This window comes from Canis lupus, chromosome 25 (assembly GCF_048164855.1).
Source record: "Canis lupus baileyi chromosome 25, mCanLup2.hap1, whole genome shotgun sequence".
Lineage (NCBI taxonomy): Eukaryota > Metazoa > Chordata > Mammalia > Carnivora > Canidae > Canis > Canis lupus.
Genome location: NC_132862.1, coordinates 27,516,719 through 27,537,712, shown reverse-complemented (window position 1 = coordinate 27,537,712; position 20,994 = coordinate 27,516,719). Strand labels below are relative to the sequence as shown.

Sequence of the window (20,994 nt, the reverse complement as noted above, 5' to 3'; positions counted from 1 at the left end):
ACATATTTTCATCCTAAAATCTTAAATCATTGTTAAGGAGTTATAGTGACCACACACAGCATGCATGGAGAAAAATCTGTCTAGGAGAGTGTAAAGCACTAATAATTGATATAATTTTTAATTTTAGAGTCTTTAGTTATATGAGAATCTCATTAGAAACACTGTGTTGGGATATAACACCCTTTTGACAGATTTTACCAAGTAGATCTGATTACCCTTTCTTTTGCCAAGCCCAGCAATATGCAGCATTGTCTAAGGCTGCCAATGCACAACCAAGCTGTGAGCTGATGGAAAACATCAGCCAAGAGATTCACCTAGAATCCAGCTAACAGTGGGCATCCCCTTTCACACAAAGGCATCAGAAGACCCACAGTTCTAGGGACAAAACTGCCAACTCCGACAAACCATATAGAGAATGACAGTGGCCGACACCACCATTGGCAGTCCTTATCTTTCCAAGTGATGGGAGATTCATTATTCATTTTTGTCTTTTTGGAGCTACTCAAAAAATAGCGTGTGAAATCGTCATCAGCAGCATGATAATATATACAAGTAATAGAGTTAGATTTTGAATAAAAGAGGTTAAACAGCTTCATAAGGGAGGGTTTCTCCTCAAGAATTACCTTCCTAAATATTTCACCTGAGGCTAGTCTCTTGCTTTTACTACCTTACATAATCATGTCTGCATCCTGTCTTTCCTCACATATGGCATTCCTCTCCCCATTTAGAGGGGGAAATAAAGAAAAATGTTTCCTTGCAAAATTCTTTTGCTCTGTGTTGAGACAGCAACCAACCCAGCTGTCAGCAGAGCCTGCTTGGTGCTTCAGAAATGTGTATCAGCAGAACACATTCCATCCCGTGTGCCAGGGTAAATTAAAAGAGAAGCCAGCTGGGTAATTATTGGTTCTGGTAAGGAGAGAGGAGTTGACCTCAGCACTCCCTTTTCTCTCTCTGCACATTTCCCCTTCCCTTTTTACCTTCCTTCTTTTATTGATTCTTTCACCTTTCTAGGGCTGGTGCCACTGAACTTGGAACTAACCAATTATTACTATGTGAATTATGATGTTCAGTGCAACTCACTAATCTGCAAGGAAGAATTAGAACCTGTTCCTTCTTATCTCAAGAGCAGTAATTTTCAAACACTGGTGTGGTGTGTAGATCATCTGGGACTTTGCAGCTCCTGGGTGAGGCAGGGGATCTTTATTTATATAAATAAAGGTAATTTTGACTGAAGAGATCCTGAGACTAACTCTAAGAAAAAATTAAAAACTATTTTCTCTCCCTTCGCAGGGCATCATCTAGTCTTGGGATAGGGTGAGGAGAAATTGGAAAAGCTGTCTGGGGAACCTGATTCAGCATCCATCCTCCTTGACAACTGTATCTCTAGACCAGGAGTTCCCAATCTTGGTGCTACCATAGAGTCACTTGGGGAGGTTTTTCTTTTTTTCTTTTTTTTATTTTTATTTATTTATGATAGTCACAGAGAGAGAAAGAGAGAGGCAGAGACATAGGCAGAGGGAGAAGCAGGCTCCATGCACCGGAAGCCCGATGTGGGATTCGATCCCGGGTCTCCAGGATCGCGCCCTGGGCCAAAGGCAGGCGCCAAACCGCTGCGCCACCCAGGGATCCCTCTTTCTTTTTTTTTTTAGTGCAAATAAATGCTCAGACCTACCCCCACCCCCAGATGCTAATTTAAAGGCATTGGTATTTTATATAAAAATAAACTCCCGAAGTGACTTTATTATTAGATCTAGAGTAAAGGTTCCCAAAGTGTGGTCCCCAGAATCACCATCACTTGAGAAAGTGTTAGGAAATTTTTTAGACTCACCCCAGCAATCCGTTGTTAAGGAGACTTCCAGGTGATTCCCATACATGCTAAAGTTTGGGAACCACTGCTCTAGACCAAACTTCAAATGTGGACATGTAGGTATCATTCCAGTGAACGATAGATCAGCTGTGTTTTCCTTCTCCTCCATATTAGCATTTTTTTTGCACACACCCCTTCACAAAGAATCCACTGTCATTCCTAACATAAAGGTTTATTTTCTGGAAGAAGAACATTTAATAATAATAATAATAATAATAATAATAATAGTAATTTAATAAATTACCGTGAGATAAAGGAATCAAAACCCCCTGAGATATGTAGGGTCCAGTTAACCGTGATGCTCATTGCTACATCACTTTGAAAGTCAATATTCTTCTAAAACAAATGTGAGAAAGTCAGTGATGAATCAACTGCAGGAAGGCAGATGATGAACCCAGATTTACATTATTTCTCCTTTCTCCCTGCAATATGACATGAGAAGAGTTGGAAATACAGAATTCAATACATTAAGCAGCCTTCTAAATAGTAGATTCCTTTTGAATTCAAGTTCTAAAGTTTAATAAACGAAGTAGTGGCATTTTGGGGGCATTTATGTAATACGATGTTTTATGTAAAATTCTAGAGCTTTACAAGTATCAAATTATTTAATCTCTACCACAACATTTGTGGTAGGTATGGCTTTAATATGAACAAGGAAAGCAAAGAGGGGAAAGATGGAATAATTTGCCCAAGATGACACAGCTATAAAGAGCCTGAGCCTGTGCTCTTTACTACTACACTATAAATCACAGTTGCTGGTGCATTTTTTAATGTCTTGAAACTTTATTTTGTTCAGAACCACTTTTTCTTCATGACCTCAATTTTTCTTCCTCTTCCCTTAGTGTCTCCCTTTTTGCATTTGTTTGTAACTCTTTTGTTATTACTTGGGAGAAACATCTTATATCACTTCTGTTTATGACTTGCAATGTGATTTTTCTCTTTTTAATCAGTTGGGAAAAAGTAACTGAAAAAAATCTGCCCTTTCAATCACAGGATGTTTTGAGTCCTTTTGCTTTAACGAAGTTGAGATATTTGAATAAGTAAAGAGAAGTGAACATAATTCACTTTCAAATTTTCCAAGGCAACATTAGCAGCTTCCTCTGCTTCTTTTGAGAAAGATGAATTTGGCTATTTGAAGGAAATCCCCACCAAATTTAATCCCTTTCCCAGGATTTGTTTCTCATATTATTTATCACATTGATAGGTTTCTACATATTATGGGTTTGGCAAAGACATATGGAAGGTCCAGAAAACTAATCTCATCATACTTCAGTGTCAAAAAAGGCAGAGAAATCCAAGCTGTCAGGTGTCAGAAGAAGTCTACACCTTATAAATTCTTCACCCGGTTTTATAAACCTACTGCCTTTGAATAAACATTCAGTTTTCTCATTTGTGATTAACAGTGTGGTGGTTTCTCGCACCACAGCCTACATTTTTCAGAAAAAGAAAGATTGAGAACAAAGGAGAGTGAGAGAAGAGTGTTTTATTTTAATCCTAAACCAAATACATCACAATTATGTTATATATTGAAAGATTAAAATGAACTGGATCAATCTAATGAATAATAGGATTTAGCTCTGCTTCTTTCATATGGGATTGAGGTTGGAGAAATCTATTTGGAGTTCTAATTGCAGTTAGGAAGAGTTGATTGATCTAAATGATGAAGTTTTGGAATATAGGTGAGGTCTGGAGCCAACAACCAAGAAAATTCTTGAGACATCTTTGGTGCAAAATGGTGGTTTTATTAAAGCCTGGGGACAGGACCCATGGGCAGGAAGAGCTGCTGCCCCAGGCCTGTGAGGGGTGGCTGATTATACACCTGGGAGTTGGGAGGGGTTTGGGGATAGTGTACTCTCTAAGGAATTTTGGAAGCAAGGTTTCCAGGGTGCTAGCTATTGTTGGGGAAAGATCATGTATTATTGTCTGATTAAACCTTAATCATGAGACCCTTCAGATGTATATCAGTGGGTTGTGTGCTTGGGGGATGATTGCCAACATGTTTCTTGGGGGTTTAGAGATAAAGGAAATTTCTAAAGGAATTTTTATACATTAAAACAGACTCACAGGATCCTGGGGGTCAGGCTAAGATTGCCATTTGCCCTTAGCCAAGTATTAACATGGAGGCAGTTGAGTTTGTAGAGGAATGTCCCTCTGCCTGTTTCAAGTACTTGTCAGTGTGCTGCTCCAGGCTCGTGCTTTGTCCTCAGCTAGTCCTCTGTTCCCCCCATCATAAGGACCTATACGTTCAACCTCTCTCATTCTTTCTCCCTTTAGATTTTAATTTCTTTTTTTACCTCTGGGTATGGATAAGTCTAAAGGGTATTGTAGTGTTGGGGACTAAGTTGGTTGGAGGACCCACCTTTTGGACAGATCCTCAGGAATTCACTACCCTCTCTCCTGGGTTTAATCCCAACGTGTTTGTGACGAGTCATTTATACATCTTGGTACAATTGAAAGAGCACACATTCCAGAAGGTATATCGGCTTGTGTATGAATCCTGACTGACACCAACTTGCTGTATGACTTCAGAAAACTACTTAATTCTTCAAACATTCTTCATCTGTGGAAAGAAATTACAAATACTGACTTTGTAAGATTGTTATGACTAGTCTCTGATTGATAACAACAGCAGCAGCAAACAAGAAGAGAGTATCACAACAGCCAAACACTATTCTGAAATACTGGTCATGATATTAGCTCAGTGAATATGAAGAGAAAGTTCTGCTCCTTAACCTCCCAAACTGCCAGCAGAAGAGTCTAGGTATTTTGAAACCACTTAAAAGCATAAAGTTGAACACAAATCAAAATGGCTGCACTAATGCCTCAGTGAATCTCAATTTTAAAGTCAGCTTTTTCCTCTCTTCTACAAACCTCCCCTCCTCCCTGCTTACCCTTTTGTTTCAGGAACCTGGTACCACCCCAAAGACATGACAAAGGAGGCTGGTAGCACGTACACAATTTCCTTTGAAGCCAGCTAGAGCTTGTATTTCCTTATGAAACACCCCAGTCCCTTCCTCCAGGGAGGCTTGCAGTGTTTTTGAAGGCCCGAGCCTGCTGCAGCCTCCTTTGCTGGGCAAAGCAATACAGCTATTGTTCCTGTGGGTCCCAAACTCTGTCTTCGTGTTATACTTTGGCTCGGAAGCATGGAGGTTAGTTTTTGACAACAATTTAGCCATGTCAGAGAACGTTTTCTAAATAATCAGCTATTAAAGAATAATCTCTGAACCTCTGAGCTGCGTAAGGTTAACATTTTCCTCTGAATATGTGTTTTTGCAACCTCTATTAATTTCTAACAGAGTTATGCAAATTTCTCAAAGGACCTATCTGGCCTTAAGTCATGAAAATCTGGGGATCTGTACTCTTTTAAGTATGTTTTGATTTGACACTGGCTGTGCTTTGGGCTAGATCCATGCTTCTCAAGACAATGTGTGACTACATGCCTAACCTCAGTGAATGCAAATGGCCAAAGTCCTGCACGTTGCTAGGAATTCTAATTGAGTTTTATAATATGTAAAATTTTCTTGGTATTATCAACATTTCATCAGTAGTTGAACAATCTGGTTTTTATCAATTCAGAAACACAGCTTATCTGTACACAGCCAGAAAGTGAGCAGAATATCTCCAGGAAAAAAAAAATTATACTTTCAGATTAATTCTCTCTTGGAAAACAAAAATAACAGGAGTTAGTAATTTATGGCCAAGGAATGCAAACACAGAGAATCAGTCTTTCTGGGGAGAAATAAAAGAATATTCATTTTATTCTGTTCTTTAACTTACTGTAAAATGGCACTTGATAAAGTTGTGTCTGGGGCAGATTTTTACTAGACATGCTTTACAATCAAAGTGATTAAAAAAAAGTTAAAAAATATTTTTTTCTGTTCTTTTCAGTAGTTATTCTCCTATTGTTTTGAAGTGTTGAATGTTAGATATTACCACACATCTGCAAGTGCAGAGTATAGAAGATTAGCTTACTTAGATCAGCCAAAAAGTCGGCAATGCACCCTGATGACCCACATCTGTTCTCTTCTTTGAGCCAATTCCACATAATGTGAATGAGTCAGAGAAAAACATGCTGGTTCAGTCAACAGCAGCTCTTTTTCTTCATTTTAGTAATGACTGGGACTTAGAGCTGGAAATGGCTTAAAAATATGTATCTAGTCCTTTCCCTGCCTGAAGGCAAGCATATGGTAAAGAGTATTTTCATCATGAACCATCTACAAAAGAAAGTTTACAACTTCCTTGAACACATTCAAGTGTCTAGCATCCACACATTGTCATTTTTCCATTCTCTTTTTTGCCACTTTATACTGTGACTGTTGAAACTTGTACTTACTGAACTGTACCCAACTCCCAGCAGAAAGGGACTGCCACTCCTCCTTCCAAGTGGTTTAACACTGTCACTGCTTAAGGAAGCTCAGAGTGCATGACATTTAAAAAAAATCATGCCAGTGCATTTGTGGTGTTAAAAAAAAAAAAAAAAGTATGGCTCATGTTAACAGTCATTTATCTCTTTACAAAAACATTTAGTGTCTGCTTCTGTGTCCTCCTTTTTTGTTGTTGTGCTGTTTCATGCCCTCTTCATGTGCTCTTTTATACCTACAAGTGTGTGGAAAAAAGAAGTACACGTGTGTGGAGAGTAACAGACAGTGCTATGCCTTTTCTTCTGCTCCCTGGAGATGTCAGGACATGTCACTAGACTTGGTGCTCCTTGAGGTAACATAATCCCACAGTGTAGGAGTTTTACAGCCTAGGGAAGGAATGCCTCCAACACCTTTCCTAAGGGCAGATGTACACCCTAAAGTCATTTGCTTGTTTTCCTGCGCAAGACAGTCTTCTTTTGAAGACTGTAAATCATTTAGTGAATGAAAAAAAAAAAAAAAAAAAGGAAGAAAATGATGAGCTAATGTGGCTATAATAAAAGCATACAGAGGGAAGGAAGGAGTTTCCCTGCACTGCAACATGGCCTCTAAATTTGATAATACACTTGCATTAACAAACACACTCAACATGACAAACGTGAAAGTATTGGTACTTGTTTGGGGATGAGAAAGTAGGGTCTCAGTCACTTTTTCCTGTTTTTTGTTTTTTGTGTTAAACCTGTTCCTCACCTATCTTGAGTCAATTGTGGGAAGGACTAATGGAAAGTAAAGAATAGATTGAAAATGAGGTGAGTATACCAAGTGTTTGCTCAGATCAGATTCCATTCTCACGAGCAAATATCCTAAAACCTTCATTTATTTGCCATTGAGCCTAAAAGTACCTGATGTCACAAGAATAAAGTAACTCATACGTGTTTAAAGATACTCAGCTTCTGTTTTATTTGTTGTAACTTCTAGATACAATTCTGGGTAAAGTTACCTAAGGGAATTATGCTTTTTGCAGTTTTCAAGTGACAAACTTAACTCAGTCTTAAACGAAACATGAACTTACTGGCCCATTTGACCAAGAATTCCAGGAGGTAGATATGACTTTAGGTATGGCTGATAGAAAAGGGGACACATCTCTGCAGTGTCACAATACCAAAAAAAAAAAAAAAAAAAGTTTTTATTTGCTGACCTGCCTGGAAGTAGTCCTGGGGTTGTGTCTTTTTTGTCCTGATTGGAGTCATATAACCATCCCTGAATATTTCAGTGGTTATGGAATATATCTGAATGAGCCCAGGTTCCTGTTTCCAATCTGCTCAAGATGGTAATGATGGTAGTCTGTATGGAATGAGGAATCTGCCAGGTGAGAGGACCCCGGGACTAAGAGACCAACAAAATTTTATCCTTTCATCTGTAAGAAGGATTAACCACAGAGCTCAGGAAGCATTTCTAGTAGAGTGTAAGGCAAAAACAACCTCTTTAACAAACTGTTACCACTGGTCCAATGTGTAGTACTGGCTTCTAAAATTCTCATTGCGTTATACTTAGGCCATCTCACTTTCTTGGTGCCTATACCAAGGCTATTGAACCTTTCTTTATCTGTAGCTACACTGCAGGACCTATGAATTTTCCATTTACCCCATGTAGGAGCATTCCATATGCAGACAGGCCTAACTCTGGGCTACCATATGAGATCAACCTCAAGCAGGTAATTAATTACCCACAGGAAACTCAAAATAGTCTAACCAGAAGAAAGGAAACTGGTAAGAAAAGGGAAGATACCTATGTTAGTACGTATTAAAAATACTGTTTGAAACCATTATCAAAGCCAATGTGCTTTTATTTTTTGAAATAAAAAATAATAAAAATAAATTTAATAAATAATAAAAATTTATTTATTTATTCATGAGAGACATCCCTTTTATTATCGTTTTTATACCCAGAAGTTTGTACCTCTTAATCTCCTTCACCTATGTTTCTTACCCCTCCATCTCTAACTTCTTTGGCAACGACCAGTTTGTTCTCTGTATTTATGAGTCTATTTTTATTTGTTCTTTAGATTCTGCATGGAAGTGAAATGATACAGTTTTTGTTTTTTTTTTCTGTATGGCTTATTTCAATTAGCATAATACTCTCTAGGTCCATCTATGTTGTGAATGGCAAGATTTAATTCTTTTTTATGGTTAAGTGGTGTTCCATTGTATATATGGACTACATCTTCATCCATTCATCTGCTAATGGACACTTAGGTTGCTTCCATGTCTTGGCTATTGTAAATAATGCTGCAGTGAACATAGGAGTGCATATATCTTTTCAAATTAGTGTTTTCATTTTCTTTGAGTAAATACTCAGAAGTGGAATTACTAGGTTATATGGTATTTCCATTTTAAATATTTTGAGGAAACTCCATAGTATTTTCCATAGTGGCTGCACCAATTTACATTCCCATTGACAGTGCACAAGGGTTCCCTTTACTCCACATCCTTACCAATACTTGTTATTTCTTGTCTTTTAAAGAAAAATTTATTACTGAAGTATAGTTGACATACAATATATTAGTTTCAGGTGTGCAGCGTAGTGATTCGGCAATACATTACCCAGTGCTCACCATGATTGAGTATACTTACCATGTGTCACCATACAGTGTTATTACAGTATTATTGACTATCTTTCCTATGCTGGTTTTTATCCCCATGACTTATTTATTTTACAATTGGAAATTTGTACTTAATCTCCTTCATCTATTTCACTCAACTACCATTCCCCTCCCTTCTGGCAACCACCAATTTATTTTGTTCTCTGTTTTTATGAGTATATTTAAGTTTTTTGTTTGTTTTTTAGATTCCACATATAAATGAAATCATATAGTATTTGTCTTTCTCTGTTGGGCTTATATCAGTTAGCATAATACCTTCTAGGGCCATCCAAGTTGATGCAAATGGCAAGATCTTATTCTTTTATATACATAGGGGTTCCCTTTTCTTTATATCCTTGCCAATATTTCTTTCTTTCTTTTTTTTTACTTACAAATTTATTTATTTTTTTTATTGGTGTTCAATTTGCCAACATATAGATTAACACCCAGTGCTCATCCCGTCAGGTCCCCACCTCGGTGCCCGTCACCCAGTCACCCCCACCCCCCGCCCACCTCCCCTTCCACAACCCCTAGCTTGTTTCCCAGAGTTAGGAGTCATTCATGTTCTGTCTCCCTTTCTGATATTTCCCACACATTTTTTTCTCCTTTCCCCTTTATTCCCTTTCACTATTTTTTTATATTCCCCAAATGAATGAGACCATATAATGTTTGTCCTTCTCTGATTGACTTATTTCACTCAGCATAATACCGTCCAGTTCCATCCATGTTGAAGCAAATGGTGGGTATTTGTCGTTTCTAATGGCTGAATAATATTCCATTGTATACATACATCTTCTTTATCCATTCATCTTTCGATGGACACTGAGGCTCCTTCCACAGTTTGGCTATTGTGGACATTGCTGCTAGAAACATCGGGGTGCAGGTGTCCCGGCGTTTCATTGCATCTGTATCTTTGGGGTAAATCCCCAGCAGTGCAATTGCTGGGTCGTAGGGCAGGTCTATTTTTAACTTTTTGAGGAACCTCCACCCAGTTTTCCAGAGTGTCTGGACCAGTTCACATTCCCACCAACAGTGCAGGAAGGTTCCCCTTTCCCCACATCCTCTCCAACACTTGTGATTTCCTGCTTTGTTAATTTTCCTCATTCTCACTGGTGTGAGGTGGTATCTCATTGTGGTTTTGATTTGTATTTCCCTGATGGCAAGTGATGCGGAGCATTTCCTCATGTGCTTGTTGGCCATGTCTATGTCTTCCTCTGTGAGATTTCTCTTCATGTCTTTTGCCCATTTCATGATAGGATTGTTTGTTTCTTTGCTGTTGAGTTGAATAAGTTCTTTATACATCTTGGAAACTAGCCCTTTATCTGATACGTCATTTGCAAATATCTTCTCCCATTATGTAGGTTGTCTTTGAGTTTTGTTGATGGTATCTTTTGCTTTGCAAAAGCTCCTTATCTTGATGAAGTCCCAATAGTTCATTTTTGCTTTTGTTTCTCTTGCCTTCATGGATGAATCTTGCAAGAAGTTACTGTGGCCAAGTTCAAAAAGGGTGTTGCCTGTGTTCTCCTCTAGGATTTTGATGGAATCTACTAAAGCTGTTCGGAAAGATAGAAAGAGATGGAGTACTTCCAAACTTGTTTTATGAGGCCAGCATCACCTTAATTCCAAAACCAGACAAAGACCCCACCAAAAAGGAGAATTATAGACCAATATCCCTGATGAACATGGATGCAAAAATTCTCAACAAGATACTAGCCAATATGATACAACAATACATTAAGAAGATTATTCACCATGACCAAGTAGGATTTATCCCTGGGATGCAAGGCTGGTGCAACACTTGTAAAACAATCAATGTGATTCATCATATCAGCAAGAGAAAAACCAAGAATCATAGGATCCTCTCAATAGATGCAGAGAAAGCATTTGACAAAATACAGCATCCATTCCTGATCAAAACTCTTCAGAGTGTAGGGATAGAGGGAACATTCCTCAACATCTTAAAAGCCATCTACGAAAAGCCCACAGCAAATATCATTATCAATGGGGAAGCACTGGGAGCCTTTCCCCTAAGATCAGGAACAAGACAGGGATATCCACTCTCACCACTGCTATTCAACATAGTACTAGAAGTCCTTGCCTCAGCAATCAGGCGACAAAAAGAAATAAAAGGCATTCAAATTGGCAAAGAAGAAGTCAAACTTTCCTTCTTCACTGATGACATGATACTCTACATAGAAAACCCAAAAGACTCCACCCCAAGATTGCTAGAACTCATACAGCAATTTGGCAGGGTGGCAGGATACAAAATTAATGCCCAAAAGTCAGTGGCATTTCTATACACTAACAATAAGACTGAAGAAAGAGAAATTAAGGAGTCAATCCCATTTACAATTGCACCCAAAAGCATAAGATACCTAGGAATAAACCTAACCAAAGAGGTAAAGGATCAATACCCTAAAAACTCTTCTGAAAGAAATTGAGGAAGACACAAAGAGATGGAAAAATATTCCATGCTCATGGATTGGCAGAATTAATATTGTGAAAATGTCAATGTTACCCAGGGCAATTTACACGTTTAATGCAATCTATCAAAATACCATGGACTTTCTTCAGAGAGTTGGAACAAATTATTTTAAGATTTGTGTGGAATCAGAAAAGACCCCGAATAGCCAGGGAAATTTAAAAAAAGAAAACCATAGCTGGGGGCATCACAATGCCAGATTTCAGGTTGTACTACAAAGCTGTGGTCATCAAGACAGTGTAGTACTGGCACAAAAACAGACACATAGATCAATGGAACAGAATAGAGAATCCAGAAGTGGACCCTCAACTTTATGGTGAACTAATATTCAACAAAGGAGGAAAGACTATCTACTGGAGAAAAGACAGTCTCTTCAATAAATGGTACTGGGAAAATTGGACATCCACATGCAGAAGAATGAAACTAGACCTCTCTCTTGGACCATACACAAAGATAAACTCAAAATGGATGAAAGTTTTTAATGTGAGACAAGATTCCATCCTTGCCAATATTTCTTATATTTTGTCTTTTTTGTTGCTAGCTATTCTAACAGATGTTGGATGATATCTCATTGTGGTTTTGATTTGCATTTCCTGGTGATTAGTGAAGATGAGTATCTTTTAATGTGTCTGTTGGCCATCTGGATGTTGTCTTTGGAAAAATGTCTATTTAGGTCCTCTGGCCATTTTTTAATCATTTTTCTGGTGTTGAATATGAATTCTTTATATATGTTAGATATTAACCCTTTATCTGATATATCATTTGCAAATATCGTCTCCCATTCTGTAGGTTGACTTTTTATTTTGTTGATGGTTTCCTTTGCTGTGCAAAAGCTTTTTAGTTTGATATAGTCCCAATTGTTTATTTTTTGTTTTGTTTTCCTTATCTGAGGAGACAGATCTGGAAAAATATTGCTAATGCCAATATCCAAGAGATTACTGGCTATGTTTTCTTTTAAGAGTTTTATGGTTGCAGGTCTTGTCTTACATTTAGGTCTTTAATCCATTTTGAGTTTATTTTGATATTTGAGTCCAGTTTTATTCTTTTGCATGTAGCTCTCCAGTTTTCCCACTACCATTAGTTGAAGAGACTTTTTCCTATTGTATATTTTTGCCTTCTTTGTAGACTAATTGACTATTTAAATATAGATTTATTTCTGGACTCTCTTCTGTTCCAATTGATTTATGTTTCTACTTTTGTGCTAGTAACATACTGTTTGATTATGACAGCTTTGTAGTATAGTTTGAAATCTGGGATTATGATATCTGTAGCTTTGTTCTCTCTCAATATTGCTTTGGCTATGGGGGGGGTTGCCTACAAATTTTAGAATTATTTGTTCTGTAAATACTATTGTTTTTTTGATAGGTATTGCATTAAATCTGTAGATTGCTTTGGGTAGTATGGACATTTTAACAATATTAATTCTTCCAGTCCATGAGCATGGTACATCTTTCTATTTATTAATTTTAATAACAATTTAAAAAAATTTATGTTGAATGGCAGAAGTGGAAGTTTTCTGTATTTAAAGATATTTGTGACTAGGGTAACTTTTTGTTATAATGTATATAATTCTCTTCAAAAATATTTAGTTAGCTAGAAGTTAAGCTTTTTAGGTTTGACTCTACTTTTGCCCATTTAACCTAACCATTTATTGTTTCTATTATGTATTAGGCAGTGTCTTTCAGAGAAACACAATCAATAGAATGTATATGTATATAGAAGAAACTTTCTTTTACGGAAACTTTATTTTAAGGAACTAATTCATGCGATAATGGCGGCTGACAAGTCCAGAATTTGCAGGGTGGGCTAGCAGGCTAAAGACCCAGAGAAGAATCGATTCTACAGTTCAAGTTCAAAGACTGCCTACTGCAGAATTCCTTCTTGTCCCTAGGAGGGGTCAGTCATTTGTTCTATTCAAGTCATCATTTGATTAGATGAGGCTACTTTATAGAGGACAATCTACTTTACTCAAAGTTCATCAATTTAAATGTTAATCTTATCCAAAAATAGCCTTACAGAAGCATTTAGAATGTTTGATAAAAAATCTGAGAACTGTGGCCCAGACAAGTTGACACTTAATTTTATCACATATTATAAAGTATTGTGCTATATAGCAGATCAGGTTTTAGGAATTTGTGGTTATGTTCATGATCCAAAGATTTGCATATTTTTAAAAATTTTATGTAGATTTTATGGCTATGAAATGTTCCTGTTGGGGTACCTGGGTGGCTCAGTCAGTTAAGCACCTGCCTTTGGCTCAGGTCATGATCCCAGGGTCCTGGGATCAAGCCCTACATCCAGCTCCCTTCTCAGCGGGGAGCCTGCTTCTCCTTTTCCCTCTGCCTGCTGCTCTGCCTACTTATGGTTTCTCTCTATCAAATAAATAATTAAAATCCTTTTAAAAAAAAATAAAGGGGGGGATCCCTGGGTGGCACAGTGGTTTGGCGCCTGCCTTTGGCCCAGGGCGCGATCCCGGAGACCCGGGATCGAATCCCACATCGGGCTCCCGGTGCATGGAGCCTGCTTCTCCCTCTGCCTGCGTCTCTGCCTCTCTCTCTCTGTGACTATCATGAATAAATAAAAATTTTAAAAGAAATAAAAATAAAAAAAAGAAAGGAAGAAATGTTCCTGTTCATACTTCCTTACATGAGAAATTGATGGCATGTATTTTCTGAACAGCTGAAGTGAATTCAGATTAGCATTGTTATAAGAATTTGTTGAAAATATTGTTTGGTGATCTTTGGAGATTTTTAAAAGAAAATCTGGGATCTTATAAAACCAATGCTTAAAATATATTTTTAAAGCAAAAATTCTTTAGTAATTTTTCCCCTAAAGTTGGAAATATTAAAGACATTGACAATGACCAGGGAAAAATGTTTCATGTTTCTAAGGATTAGCAGACTGTAAGAAAGGGAAAAGGGTAAGCTTTATGGTTCCCATGATGGTTTGATAATGGCCAACTGAGCCTATTCATTCATCAAGTACAGGACATAATGCCCCTTTACACACTCATTCACATCACTCCCACTTCCTGCATATTTTCAGCAGGAAAACTTGCTATTTGAATCAATAGTTGCTGTTTTCAATATATTTCCTTCCAGCATTCCGGAACCAAAACAATTTGTCCCTTTACAACTTGAAATCAGTTCCAGGTTTGTTTGTTTGTATTTATGTATATATATGTGTGTATATATGTATGTGTTCATTGTTTTCTTTAAAAGTGCTTATTCAATTTGTAAACTCTTACTAAAGAGAAGTGGAATGTATAAAGCATTCAGACACAAATAAGCCTGGTTGAGGTTCAATATTGTAAGAGGTAATATACATTTGCTCTTACCCACTGTGGGTACCAAAATTTTGATTATGATCATTTGCTTGTCCACATACTTATTTATAGTAATGCTTGGAGAGGCTTTGTAATTCTTACTTTAGGGAAATAATAAAAGTCTTAGCTTAAAATGACTGAACACATGCAGTGGAATGGAAATGACAATTATTTTACTGAGATGTTAATTTAAGCATGATGATATACAATAAGGAAATGGTTCAGATATTGATCCTCATTTTGTCCAAATTTTAGAACAAGTAAAATATCCTTCGTCCACGTGGCTAAGAGAAATATTTTTGTTGTGATCCAGATGCAGTTTGTACCCACCCACCCACCACACACACACACACCCCTCCTTTGTCTTACATGGCAATTTCTAGGTACAAATTCATGCTGTTCTGGATTAAGATGATGGAGTCAACTTGTGCTTCTCAGCCTGCCTTCTGCCTCTTGCAAAATTTACTTCTCAGAATCACTGTCAAATTTTTCTTACTAAGAAGGTTCATTTCTGTATCGCTCTTGAAAAAACTTCTGTTTTAATTGCATATTATCTTGGGGCTACTGCCTTCTTCTTTGCCAGGCCTCATACAACATTGTCTCTCATTTCTGTGCTTTATGTTTGTCTTCTGAGCTACTACTTTCCAACTAACTGCAGTACTGTATTCTGACACCAATTCTCTGACATCCCAGTTGAACCGAATTAGAATTCAATTCTAACACTAACTACCTAGAGTTAGTACTGACCCCACAAGTTAAAGGTAAAGTTCTTCATAAGACTGCCTCCAGTTTAGATGCCAGCCATAAGTTTGGGTATCTTCAAGACACCCTCACTTCTGCTTGGCTGGCTAAAAACTTAAGGGCTTTCCATAACCTCCTCAGATTTGATAATTTGTTAGAACAACTCACTGAACTCACAGAAGGTGCTATACCTTTGACTACAGTTTTATTATAGAGGTTACAGGTCAGGAACAGCCAAATGAACAGGTGCATAGGGCAAAGCTGGTTGGTGGGGTGGAATGTAGAGTTTCCATGTTCTCTTCTTCTGAAACTAGGTACATCACTCCCAGCACATCAGTGTGTTCACTAACCAGGAACCTCCACTGAATCTCAGTGCCCAAAGTTTTTATTGATGTTTCATTACACAAGCATAAATGATTTAGTGAATCATTGACTGTATGATTGAACTCAATTTCCAGCCCCCAGCCTGTCTCTCCTTGCCAGTTTTAGTTGGTCTATTTGAAGGTATTTAGGGCCTACCAAGTGTTGCCTTATTAGCATAACAAAGGCACTCCTTATCACTCAGGAAATGCCAAGGATTTTTGAAGCTCTGGTCAGGTAAGAGGGACAAAGCCAGATATAGATACAGATAGAGATAATGATTTTTATCTACCACAGGTAGATTCTTCCCATTTCTGATGTCTATTTGTGACATGATTAGGAAAAGTTAAATTGGCCTACTTTTGGTGAGAAAATCCTGCCTGGCTTGCAGGCTAAAAAGATGATCCTCCTATTAGGTAGAAACACGGATGACATGATATTTCTGTTGATGTGACTAAATACTGTTCTGTCATAGGTCAGGGACTCACTGTTTAACCCTTTCACAATCTATTCTTATGTGTGATATAAAAGTACTTTTTAAAATTAAGTATTTATATTTCCTTTTAGGATTTTCATATTTCGACTAACTAAAGGTAAAGCTTCAATTAGTAATATTTATTGATCCCCTATTATGTGCAAGACACTTCGGATGCACATTAAAACAAGTTCCTTTTCTCTGTAGTTCTTAAATAAGAGTTTAAAAGCTGAGTGATAATATATGTCAGTGGTTCCAAACTTTATTCTTTTCCAAGCAAAGCTACTCTTGTTAAAAGAGCAGTACTAAAACCCTTCCTAGAACCTCAGGAGTTGGGCATGGCACACACACACACACACACACACACACACACATCATCATCATCATCAGTACAAGCTACATTATGAAGGATTTTGCAAAACAAAACATGACTGGCTAAAATAACCAGAATGGATGAGGTGGTCTAAGAGTAGAGGAATGAAAGATTATTATAGGAAGCTAAAGTCCCTGTGAAGGCTACATTGGGTAAGGGAATTGAGTAGGAGAATGGCAAGCCTGTTTGGGGAGGAATAAGAGAAACAAAAGAAGTAAGGAAGTGGAATCTCTTCTTTGAGACACCATAGCTTATACTCTGTTTTAGCTGGAGCATCAGGTATATGTAGTCAAGCAATGGTGTATGGAATTGTGTCTGTCTGTTTGGCAAAGAGGGAAATAGGAAGTTTTTAAGATGATGACTTGTAGTGTGAACCGGGACAGATGAAGCCTTTAGGCTGGGTAACAGTTGCAAAAGCATTTGAAAATGTTTAGGTAGATGATAGACTCCAACCAGGAATGATAGTGGGGATGGGAAAAGAGGTACAGGGACATAGTTAACTTTGAAAAGGACATAGCCACAGAATTTGGCAAGTGGTAATGAGGAATTTTCCTGGTGGAAATACCAGAAGCTTGAGGAAAACACAAAATCACGATTAGCTGAGATCAGACAATAATATCTTCAGGCAGAGTGGAATCTATTAAAATGTGAGATACTCTTTTTTGCAACAGTATTTTCAGGTTTACATGTTAGTTGGAAAGAATTATAGGGATTGGTTAATTGTTCACCTGTGCATTTAAGTTTGTGAGAATGGATGATGGCCTGATAATGTATTGTAATAGTAATCTGGTACATTAGCTAATACATTAATGTACATTAATATCAAAATAGTTTACTTGATATCAGTGTTACAAAAATGTGACATTTGCAGTGTAAAAGAAGTTTGTCTTTTTTGTCCAGTACGTAATGGAGTACTTAGAGCATTAAAGCAACATCTGGACAATACTTGCTTTATAAAACCAATTAGGTAAGCAAATATTGACTGTAATGGCATTTTAACAGCTGAAAAGCATATTTCAAAATAAAACAGGAAGGCCATTCTTAGTTTAAGGTAAACATTTTCAAGATGAACATTTATTTCAAACATTGCCTTGAATCTACCCAAGCTGAACTCTTTTGCAGATTGCTTCACAGTTGACCACTGTGTCACACCCCTAATAGAGGCTGTCTACAGGAAGCCATTGACTCAAATACTTTGGTCAAACACCTTTTTTTCGGGGCAGTAGCCAATTTTTTTTCAAAAGCAAAAATGTTTTGTAGATGGACCCATTGATTCACTAAACCCACTGCAGTCTGTGGATTCTTTCCCTTGAAATCTGAATAAATTGAACAGTCAGGTTTATTTATGGTTAATTACTAGAGGCTTAAGGTTAATTACCATGTTTTCATACCATTAATTTCCTTCACAAAGAATTCTACTGGTTGGTTTACCACATCCACTAGTCAGCCAGCCAACTAGCACAGGAACTAAGTGAGGAACAGATAGCTGGTTCCCTGGACATTTCTAATCATTTTCATTTCTGGGGCATTTTTTAAAAGATGATAGAAACTAATGTTCCTTCTACCTTGTCTTTCTAGAACATACCTTCTGTGTGTTTGATGACTAAAGAACACTTTTCTGAGTTTTAGACTTTGAATTTTTTTTTTTTTAACTTCTTATTTGGAGTTGAAAGTTTGTCCAGACTGGTTTGATATTTCTGAGTGACTTGATGAGATTAAACACAAAGTCGATTTCTCTCTGAATGCTTTCTTACTGGCTTCTTCATGCAAATGTCACTGCTGTACTCCTCTTGAACTCCCTTCTTTATCTGTGAAATAAAAACTTCCTCTGTGAAATAAAAACTTCCTCTATAAATCTCCACTAGCCTCCCTGGAAATATTCAGTGTGTGGAATAAGAGACTGAAATTTTGTGACACTTTTATGGTAAAGCAGAAAATATAAAACTTGATTCATATATATATGTGAATTATATATTCATATATAATATATATGAATTCATATATAATTCACATATATAGTAGGATAGATATGTGAGTATCTATATAGATATATGTACATATAAAATACAAATTGCGGGATCCCTGGGTGGCGCAGCGGTTTGGCGCCTGCCTTTGGCCCAGGGCGTGATCCTGGAGACCCAGGATCGAATCCCACATCGGGCTCCCGGTGCATGGAGCCTGCTTCTCCCTCTGCCTGTGTCTCTGCCTCTCTCTCTCTCTCTCTCTCTCTCTCTCTCTGTAACTATCATAAATAAATAAAAATTAAAAAAAAAATACAAATTGCTTGACTATTATTCTTTGATATATTAGGAACAATGTTGAAAGTAGTTAGGAGTCAGGAGACCCCATGGCCTGGCTCCACATCTGTGTGGTTTTAAGTGTCTGCACCTCATATTTGGCTCCTGATTCCTTTTAAATAGATAAATTTATATCTTTGATTATTAATACTGATACTCATGTGTTACCATTCTAAATGACATATATTTGAAAGCAAGGTAAAGATGGAGAGCTAAACACTTTTTTTTCCATGGTGATCTGTTTAAAGTCATCATAACTGTAGTGTCTCTAATCAGATGGGGGCCCTCAAATGTGGAGTGACGGCCACTTTGGGTGGAAGCTGGTGTCATAGGCGGTGAAAGAATTCACTCAAGTCAGAACAAAGGAGATAGAAGTTTACTGAATACACTGCAAGGGAGCAGCAGCAGGCAGGACACCAAAGCAGAGACTGCCACAAGGCAGTGGGCAGAGACTGTATTTAAAAGGGAAAGGTGAGGAGGTATGGGGACATGTAGAATTTTCTCTTTTTTGGTAACTATGCCTGGTTGTAAATAGTCCATTGGTTAGTTATGACCTATGGTTATTTTGAGATGGGTTGCCTGATGGGCCTGTTTGTGTTCACCTCTGAGGCTGCTGTGGGCTCTTTCTACATTCCATTGTTCAAGCCTGTTCCCTAAAAGTGCTGCTACCATATATACTTAAGAGAAGTAACTCTGGCAAGCACAGTTGCTAGCATGTAGTTTCTTTTCTTTTTCCTGAAACCCATCAGAAGTTGCATGATGGGGCACCTGGGTGGCTCAGTCAGTTAAGTATCTCACTCTTGATTTCAGCTCAGGTCATGATCTCAGGGTTGTGAGATCAAGCCCCATGTGGGGCTCTGTGGTGGGCATAGAGCCTGCTGAAGATTCTCTCCCTCTCCCTCTGTGCATCCCCCCCAACCTCCAACCCCCAGATCCTGCTTGCACATACTTTCTCTCTCTCTAAAAAAAACCCAACAAACAACAACAACAACAACAAAGATATTCCATGACTGAGGAGAAAGTTTGGAAGTCCTAGAGGTGCCCCCACCACCAACTACAACAGGGTTAATTTGTTTTTTTTCAGAGTGAAAAATAACTTTATTCACTCAAGCACAAATCTTTTTCTTGTTCTAGTTTATCCTTTATTTGCCAGTTTGCAATCACTGTCACCTTGAACACTGATATACCCTGAAAATTCAACAAAATGAGTAGTAATCAGTTAAATGAACAAAGTAAGAATAAAGAAGAAGATGGAACAAGAGGGAAGGAATGCAAGAGAAAGATGCCTGGTTGAAGTTAATTTCAATACCTACCATGCCCTTGTATATAAGATTTGGTACCAATTGCCACTCTTGCTCACAGGATTCAGTTGCTGTAGTATGATACTTTTTTTTTTTTTTTTTTAGCACCAGTCTAATGAAAATGATAATGAGAATAGTGACTAATGCTTCTTTACCTCAGAAAACCTTCATACTAGTATTAAAAAAAATTCCATATTTCATATAAATTTCTTTAAAAAATGGTAAACTTTTGGAAAAAGGAAGATATATATCTATAAAATCTCAGAAAGAACATTTCTAAGGTAAGCAGACATTAAAATGTTTGCTTAAAACAAAGTCTGTCAAAATGACCTACAAAACATTGGAAACTTACTTTCCAAGTAGTTTGATGTGAAATGTTCCTCTATGTCTAGTGAAGTAGAGACTTGAACAAGCTAATATATACAATCTGAAAATTAACATCACCTGGGTGATGAAATTTTCTTTCTTTTCCTGAAATTATCATGGTCTTTTTGGTTTATTATTCTCTGATATTTGAATTGGAGAATCATAAGAGAATCTCAGGACACAAAAGAGTCAGTTTTTGTTGTTGTTCTCCTCTTGATGTATAATTATTTCATTTTAATTCCAGTGTAGTTAAAATACAGTGTTGGTTTTTTTTTTAATTTTTATTTATTTATGATAGTCACAGAGAGAGAGAGAGGCAGAGACATAGGCAGAGGGAGAAGCAGGCTCCATGCACCGGGAGCCCGATGTGGGATTCGATCCCGGGTCTCCAGGATCGCGCCCTGGGCC

General features: G+C 37.5%; 1 long non-coding RNA gene across 1 annotated transcript in view; it reads left to right on the top strand.

The window, feature by feature from the left end:
* The window catches only part of LOC140616861 (uncharacterized), a 160,466-nt gene that overhangs the window by 66,439 nt on the left and 73,033 nt on the right, over positions 1-20,994 (top strand). The window lies entirely within an intron of this gene.